The following is a 9,436-nucleotide window of genomic DNA, read 5'->3' on the forward strand; positions in this document are numbered from 1 at the left end:
CATGCACTGAATTATATGTCTATATCCATCAATCTATCGGTGTGTGTGTGTGTGTGTGTGTGTGTGTGTGTGTGTGTGTGTGTGTGTGTGTGTGTGTGTGTGTGTGTGTGTGTGTGTGTGTGTGTGTGTGTGTGCAATAAATGGCAAGCGGACTGAATCGGCAAGGCTATCAACCAAGGGGGCGAATTCGATCCTACCTGAAAACCACTGATTGACGTCCATCCATCCATCTATCCACCCATCCAACCACGTGGTAAAGTGCTACACGCTCCAGCAGCAGCACTCTAAGTAGGGACAACACCTTACAGTACACGTTCAAGAAGGGGAGTGTATGGCGTCAAACTGCATCAAGAGGGTGGATAGATGGACGGATGGATGGATGGATGTACGGTTGGTTGATGGATGGATGGATAAATGGGAGGGTGGGAGGGTGGGCGGACTGATGGATGGATGGATGGATGGCTGGCTGGCTGGATGGATGGATGGCTGGATGGACCGACTGAATGATTGATAGACTGACAGGTGAAATCCAGTAATATTACAGGAAAATAACAGTGAAACCAGTGGGTCAAAGAGCAGGAATGGGGTCCAACAGTGAAGCCATAACAGTGAAACCACCAACAGTAGAAGGAGGAAAAGTGAAAGGAAATGCAGGATAAGAGGAGTAGCAGTGAAACCATCAACGGAACACGAAGCATATAGTGAAGCCAGCAACAGAAGAAACAGTAGCAGTGAAATCAGTAACATGGTAATCAACAGTGAAATGATCAACAGTATAAGAAAAGTAACAGTGAAATGATCAACAGTATAAGAAAAGTAACAGTGAAATGATAAACAGTATGGTAAGAGTAACAGTGAAACCATTAATATAAAAAAAACATATAACAGTGAAATCATAAAAGAGAAGCTGTTACAGTGAAGAAATAACTGTAAAGAATGAATAACAGTAACGCCATTTTTATTACGGAAGGAGCAACAGTGAAATCACCAAAAAACACAGTGAAAACCAAATGCCAGTAACAATGAGAGAGGGAAAGCAACAACACGAAACAATTTACACTAAACAAGGAACAGCAGTGAAATCAATTGTGTTCAAGATGGATTAACAGTGAAACCACCCCAAAACAACCAAAGCAGTGAAACCCAAACAGCAGTAATAGCGACAGCAGGAGGAGGAGGCTGTGAAGGCCCTCAAAGACAAGGCACAGAAAGCAGTAACAGTGAAACAATCAACAGTGACGCAGTTTGAGAAAAAATACTATAGTTCTTTCGCCTTTACTTTTTTTTGGTCCTGCTGCTTATTTCACGTGGGTCAGTGCCAGAAAAAGACAGTGCTACGGCTCTACATACTTTCCACAGCACTTCTTCGTGACCAGCATCATATTCCATTGATAATCTCTTGTTACAACTCAGCACTCAAGACAGAGAGATGGCAAATTTAGACCAAGTTAGAGTAAAAGGAGTATAGTGAACCCACCAAAAAAAAGAAAAAGACAGCAACACGAGTAAGAATGACAGCCAAGAGAGGAAGTGCCAGCCCTGAGGAAACTAGGCAGAGAGAGAAACCGTGATGGATGTGAAGGAACAAGGAAGCCTCCCCCCTTCTCTTGACAAGTGGCCCGGGTTACGGTGAAAGCTGACGTCTTTCACTGTACATTTATTTATTTATTCACTACACCACTTATGCACTAAACATTTACACACCATACACCGAAATACACATTACACACTCGCTAAAACACATACAGCAGGATACTACAACTATATATATTTACCTCCTCACTACGGCACTTACACTACAGGGATCTACAACGACTACACCGTCCATAACTATCAAAATGCATAATTATGATACAATTGCTACAACACATAACTACATCCTCCACAGCTGTTACAAATCACACATTACCCAGCACCACAAAACGCATGAAAAAAGAAAGAAAGAAGGAAAGAAAGAAAAGCTAATACCTGCATAACTTGGCCCAAACAAAGCAGCTCCTGTCTTTGGGTATGTCTCAGCTACAGTAATAAGACAAGGATAGCAAATAATAATGCCTTCCCCACGCCCATCAAAACGTTCAAGCCGAAACAAGTTCGAAAAAAAGTGATTGACCAACATGCAGCATAGAAAACCTGGCAAGGAAATTATATGGGAAAGGACGAAAAAAAAAAAAAAACGTTCTATCTTATTTCGACCTCAACGAAAATCGTAATAAAACTATCCTGACAGATTTAATGATCGTCTCGAGTTTTATGCCCCAGATTTTCAGGGTCACATGCCTGTCTAATTCAATCTGAAGTTCTTCGTATAAATATCATGTGTAGTAAATTTCTAGACTACTTGTTTCACTTCATTATTTTGTTTCCATAAGCCATTTTCTTCCTATATACTTTCTGATGCGAGGTTAATATGTTCCATTTGTGTCTGTTCTGTTCTATTTACTGAAAAAAATATATATACTGGAATTTCCTGCATTAAATTCCTTCATCTATTTATGTTTCAATTAAATATTTTAGTCTCTCTCTCTTTCTCATTTTCTGTATTACCCATCTTATGTCCCTGAGGATACCAAGTAAGTAAAACCTCTCTCTCTCTCTCTCTCTCTCTCTCTCTCTCTCTCTCTGCGTCACATCCAGAGCGTGTGAAAGCCAGGGAATTATCTCGTCTTGTGGGGGCGTAGGTAGGAAGTCTCTAATAGGTGGGAAATTCGTCTCTCTTGGAAACTATATCGTTTTTTCTCCTTTTTTCTAGGTAAGGCGAGTCGTGGGTCCTGGAAAAAAGAAGGAAAGAGAGAGGTATGTGGAGGGGAAACGGGAGGAGAAAGTGAAGGAGGGGAGGGAGAGAGGGAAAGTGAGGGAGGAGAGGAGGACGGTGAGAGAGGGTAAGGGGAGAGTGTGAGAGGGGAATGTGAGGAAGATGGGAAGGCGAGAGGCATGGAATGAGGAAAGAGGGAACATGAGTGAGAGAAAGAAGAGAGGGATGAAGGAGAGAGGAAATAGGAGTGAAAATGAGGTAGGAAGGAATGTAAAGGAAGTATATTTAAGGAGAAAGTAGTGAGGAATGAATAAGAGGGATGGATGGAAAGAGGAAGAAAAGAAGAGGAAAGGTATGTGAGGATAGAAGAAAGGGAATGTGGAGAAAAGGGGAAGGGGGAATGAAGAAAGGAAGGATGTGAAAAGATAAATGACGAGAGGAGGAAACACAGAGACAGATGGAGAAAGGACGAAATGGAAGGAAGTGAATTAAAAAGGAAATGAGGGAGGAAAGTAAGTAAGAAAAAAAGAGGGAGGAAGAGGGAGGTAGAAGACGAGATTTAGACAGGAGATATGAGAAAATGTGGAAGAAGGAGGAAGGAAGAAGAGAGAGAGAAGGAAAAGAGAAAGAGAAAATGAGGAAGAGAGAAGAGGAGAGGAGGAGGGAGAAAGTGAGGAAGGGGTGGATGTGAGAAAGTATGGTAGGAAATAGGCGACGGAAAAAAATGGGGTGAATGAATCCAGAAGGTAATGAAAAATCTGGCCCTGTGACAATTTGTGTGTGTGTGTGTGTGTGTGTGTGTGTGTGTGTGTGTGTGTGTGTGTGTGTGTGTGTGTGTGTGTGTGTGTGCTTATTACCACAGGCTTATCAGAAAGGAATTTTGCCTCACAGTTCACCACATCATCAACCTCAACTAGACATTATTGGGAAGTGGTTGCGGTTTTCTCAATTTTTTTAATCTCTTTCCTCACAAATGTAGCTTCAGTTGAGATAAAATTGTAACAGGTCAAGAAGCCTCCAATTTCCTGTATTACAAGCAAACCTTGGTGGTATCATCATATCCCTTGGCCACAACAAGCAGTTCTCTCCTTTCCCTTTCCCACAGACTTGAGGTGAACAGAGTGGTGCTATAACTACGAGTATAATGATCTTCTAAAACAAAATTGTTATTCTAGCGAATGTGCGTTTATGCAGAGCGGAAGAGGCAGAGAGAGAGAGAGAGAGAGAGAGAGAGAGAGAGAGAGAGAGAGAGAGAGAGGCAGGCTACGTAAACAATGGGATGAGCACACAATGGTAGGGTCGTGGCGGTGGTGGTCGTGCTGGTCGTGGAAGTTCCTCAGTCATTACTCATCCAATTCTAACCACACACATTACTTTCCCTAATGATGACGATGATGATGATGATGTTCATCATCATCATTATTATCATCATCAATTTATTCTACTCAGGAGAGCCCCTCCCCCCTTCAAACTGAAGGTGAGATGGTGTTTCTCCCTACTATACTCCTTAGCATAGTCTTGAGTTATCAGAATAAAATACCACGAAGTGCAACAAACTTAGGTGAATCAGCTGGAGTGACAGAATTTACTCCTCTAGCTGGCTGAGGATGAGCACTTTATTACATGATCGGTCGGCGCTCTTAAAGGGGGATTGTGACAGATAATAGTGACTGCATTTTTATGACATTAATTCTAAGCTTTCTTCTTGCCAGTGAGGATTAGTAGGCGAAGGGGAGGGGGAGAAAAGATAGAAAGGGTTGAGGGAAAAAGGGGGGGAGGAAGGGAAACAATGCAGGCAGGGGAAGGGGAAGGGTGAGACGTGTTAGGAAGTGGAAGGGGATAATACTGCATGCGCTCCAGCCCCGATGAAAGTGAAGGTAACAACAAAAGTGAGGGTAGTTACTCGAGTTATCATTGTTCCCACATGATCGTGATTGTCTCATCAACTTTCGCTCCTCTAGCTCTTTTACGTGTCATGACCTGCCTGCATTCCTTCCTTCTCTCTGCCTTCTCTTGTCTACAATACCTACTTGCCTGCCTCTCTGCTTACCTTCCTTACTGCTGACGTGTCTCTTGTCTGCTTACCTCATTCTTTAATGATGACACGTAGCACCCCTTTGGACCCACATTTTCGTCTCTCTTCTGTCCAGTTTTAAAGGAAGAGTTAACCAGTATTCTCGATCTTCCATTAGACACAACGATTCAACTTCGGACATTTTTCTTAGTATCTTTTTCCTCTTGCCCATGACCTCCAGTTTTTCAAAGGCAGTGTGTCCACGCATCTCTAAATGAAATGATCGGAAGTTGACTTCTGCTCACTCTTATTTGACTTTGAACGAGACATTTTAGTACGTTTCCATCTTTTGGTTCATTCTTCCAGCATAATTCGAAAATCCTACCTGCCAATACCCGCCCGTCTTAAACCCGTGTGCGTGCTACCTCCCCGCCCACCAGCCATCAGTCAGCGTGTCCAGATCTTAAGATAATACTCATTTGTCAGCGTGCAGGTGTCACAAGTACAGTATCATCGCAGTGACTGGCTTATGGTGGTGGTAGGGGGGCGGAGAGAAAAGGAACAAGGAGAGGGTCTTCAAAAACAGGTTTATGTGATAATATGTGACTGGTCCCTAGAGGCAGGTTTTTGGGTCATATGATCTTCAACAAAATCAGTTGGACAATCAGGTCAAGGTTGTTCACCCACACGTTCCCTAGTTGTGTCTGCATCACCAACCCAGAGTTTACCTGCATTCTTACTATTTATGCATACATACATACATACATACATATATCATACATACAATTATTTCCAGGCTTAGTAAAGAGGAAAGGAATGAATGTACGAGAAAGAAGATGGGTTAGATGTATACCTATCAACTGCACATGGGTCATTAAAACAATCATTAAAACAATCAGCTTCTGTGTTGTTCCAGTCTCCTCCTGGACAACAACTCACAATAATCGAAAGGCTCCCCAGTTAAACTGTTGGTATAAAAGGCCAGCGAACCGAACTTGGGGTCTTCCACTTGAAAGTTGGGTGTCCTATCACTGCAACCCCGGTTCTTTCTGCATAAGGTAAGGTTAAAGGAAAGAAGGGGTTAGAGAAAAAAGTTAGTGACACGGAGACTAGCCACTGCAAGAATTACTGTGTCACTGTGAAGTCCTCAGTGTGTGTGTGGGGGGGGGGGTGCAAGGGGGTGGGTACGAAGACACAGAAAGAGAGGGGAGGGGGTGAGGGGGTGAAAGGCGTGCGGTGGGGTGGCTAAGTGACGAGGTAATGGCAAGGATGGCATCGTGATGGCAGGTGCCCGGGGGAAGCAGAGAAGTAATGGTCGTGTCGTGGTCGTGATAGTGGTGTTTGTGGTGGTGGTAGTACTGGCTGTGTGGTAGTGGTGGCGGTGATGGTTTGGTGGTACCGGTAGTAATAGTCTACTGGTGGTCGTCGTGACAGTCGTATGGTGGCGGCTGTGGTGGTGGCAGCGGTCATCACACGTACAATACAAGATGAAATGTCATCACGAAAATACTCCCACCTGTACACACACACCTGCAGCGCTTTACCGGCAAGAAAAACACCCTACAACACATTTCTGCAACCTGCTCGACCGCAACACGACTGGCAATTGCAGATTTCCACCACAAAACGAGGAGGAAGATGTTTAGGGCGACAGAGATCCAGATGGAAAGATAGCGTGGAAAGAGTTACGAAGGTGCATCTGATGGAAGCCAGAAGACAGTGCTTAAATGAGGTCCCGCTCTCTAATAACTTTCAGGCCAGTCATAAATTTCAGTTCAACCGCGAAAACTAGATGGGACATGAGGTTGACGAGTGTGGATGCTTGGTGTGTGTGTGTGTGTGTGTGTGTGTGTGTGTGTGTGTGTGTGTGTGTGTGTGTGTGTGTAGATGGACTGTTTTGTTTTCATGAACAGATGTAGTGATGTGTAGCCACGGTTTGTTTCTGGTACATTTATTTTTCCCTGTTGCACTTAAAGCCATGGCACAGAACCTACAGAAGGCGAGATCCGTATCAGAGAGCGGAAAGGTCATCTAGCTACCACACTGGAATGAAACAGAGGAAACACGCCCATCCAGAACGACAAACACACACACACACACACACACACACACACACACACACACACACACACACACACACACACACACACACACAAACTATACAAACCACACAGCGCCATTAGATTTCCTGTCAAAACTGCAAGAGATCGTTCGGCTCTGGCATTTTTTTTTTTCCCAAGACTATGTAGAGGTACTGCTCATCACGACGGGACACAATTTATCATATAGGGATGGATTCCAGTGCTTCCACCCCCTTTACACTAACATGATTGGTTTTCACATGACTCAGTACGCAGGTTGGTGAAGCGAAGTGAGGGAGGGCGAGAAGGGAGGGCGTCGTGCATTCTACATTAGCATCACTCCTTGTCTGACGTGGCTCCAGTCTGAGTATTTTTATCGAGTCAGTTCAAAATGTCTTAATGTATATCCAAAATGTCACCACCACCACCACCATCAACACTACAACTACCATCAACACCACCACCACCATCACCACCACCACCAACAATACCACTACCATCAACACCACCACCACCATCAACATCACTACCACTACCAACACCATCAACACCACCACCATTACCATCATCATCATCATCCTCATCAACACCACCACCACCACCACCACCACCATCATCATCATCATCATCATCATCATAACAGCCTACGTTCATCATTTCCACGGGCCTACGGTCTTCCCTCACGTTCCTCCTTTCTCTACTCTTCGCCTCTAAACGACCGAGCAGCCTCGTTAGCTGCACGTAACGCCGACTCTAATGGTCACGTCATACGGTAACGGCGTAACGTCTGCGGCGTCACGTAACGAAGAAGAGTAACGACTTTCTTCCCTTGACTTGTGTTGAAGAGGTGATGTTTTCATTTTCTCTCTCTCTCTCTCTCTCTCTCTTTGATGTGTGTGTGTGTGTGTGTGTGTGTGTGTGTGTGTGTGTGTGTGTGTGTGTGTGTGTGTGTGTGTACAAAAACCTATCAAATCACCCCTTCCCTACTCCCATATACCTACCGCAGAGTGGAGGAAATGAAAGCCTCCATACGTCTTCATAAAACACACACACACACACACACACACACACACACACACACACACACACACACACACACACACACGATTACCTTGTCTATCTTTGCCTATCTCTATCTGTCTGTTTGCCTGCCTCCCTCCCTCCTCGCCTCTCTCTCTCTCTCTCTCTCTCTCTCTCTCTCTCTCTCATCGGACAAAAAGGAGAAAGGGAGGCTGATGAAGTGACAAAAACCAACCCCACCATAAAAAACATGAAGTTGGCTCGGACATCTTAACCACCTCGATCCGTCCACTTGCACGCCTTTCCCATCGTGTCCGTATGTCGCCACGGGGTGCAAAAACTCTTAGTGGGATGGGGATGGGGTGGAGGGGGTGTGTGGGGGGTGGAGAGGTGTGTGTGGGGGGAAGGGGGAAGGCTGGGATTGTGGGGGGGAGAGTGGGGAAGATCATTTGTTTTCACTTGTTGATCTAAAAATTGTCCAGCATGAAGAAGCCTCCTGTTGTGGGATTGCTAGGGTCCACCTGGGCTTGTGGATGGGTGACCGGGTGATGAAAGTTAGGCAGTTAGAGAGAGAGAGAGAGAGCAGTAGGAATTTCACCCGGTAATCCACTACTTCAATAACTTCCCGCCTGATAGCTGCTGGAGGGGGGTGGAGGAACTCATTGTTAGCGAGGGGAAAAGATCATGGAGGAAGGGAAGGAAGCGCAGAGAATACGAAGTATAGAGGAAAGGGACATGAGAAAGAATGTAGTGCATGGAGGAAAAGAATGAGGAGTGAGAGAAAGGATGATATGAAGGACGGGAGAGAATGCAAAGAAAATTGAGGGAAAGAGGAAGGGAGGGAAATGGTGAAGGTGGAAGGAGGGAGAAAAGGTAAGAACATGAAGGAGGAAAAAAAAAAAAAAGATGAGGAGGAAGAGGGAAGAAGAATAGGAGGAGGGCGGAAGGGAGAAAGTAAGGTGGGGATGGACGGATGGACTGAAAAGGGAAATGAGGTGAAAGAAGTGGAGGGAGGGAGGTAAGAGGTGAGGGAGGGCATGGAAGAAAGTGAGTGGGGGCGCAGGAAGTGACGGAGGAGGGGAAAGGGAGGGGAACATGGAGGGGGAAGGGGGGAAAGGGGCAGGTAAGGGAGAGGAGAGGAGGGGAGGGGAGGGGAGGGGAAGAAGATAGTGCTTTCTGACACACCTCCACATTATTCCCTTCAGCACGATAACGAATTAGATTCATCTCTCTCTCTCTCTCTCTCTCTCTCTCTCTCTCTCTTGGTAGTGACGATTTCATTCAACTTTGGAGGGCCTTTTCTAACTGTAGGTGGTTTACACAGAGCTTTCACTACAGAGCTGACTGACTCTAAAGTGACATAAAACTGTCATCCCTCCTTGCCGAATACTAACGTTATCGGAAATGGGAAGTGATATATGTTGCTGTAGTTAAGAAGATTATTAAGGAAATTACAGTGTTTATATAGGTAATATGATCCTATTCTGTCATTAAAATAAAAGTATTTTGCTAAAAGGGACCAGCTTCTCTACGGGTACGATATCGAATTAAACCCTCTCTATATAA

This window comes from Coenobita brevimanus, chromosome 55 (assembly GCF_032717465.1).
Source record: "Coenobita brevimanus isolate Jiangsu-jjx chromosome 55, ASM3271746v2, whole genome shotgun sequence".
In the NCBI taxonomy this organism is placed as follows: domain Eukaryota; kingdom Metazoa; phylum Arthropoda; class Malacostraca; order Decapoda; family Coenobitidae; genus Coenobita; species Coenobita brevimanus.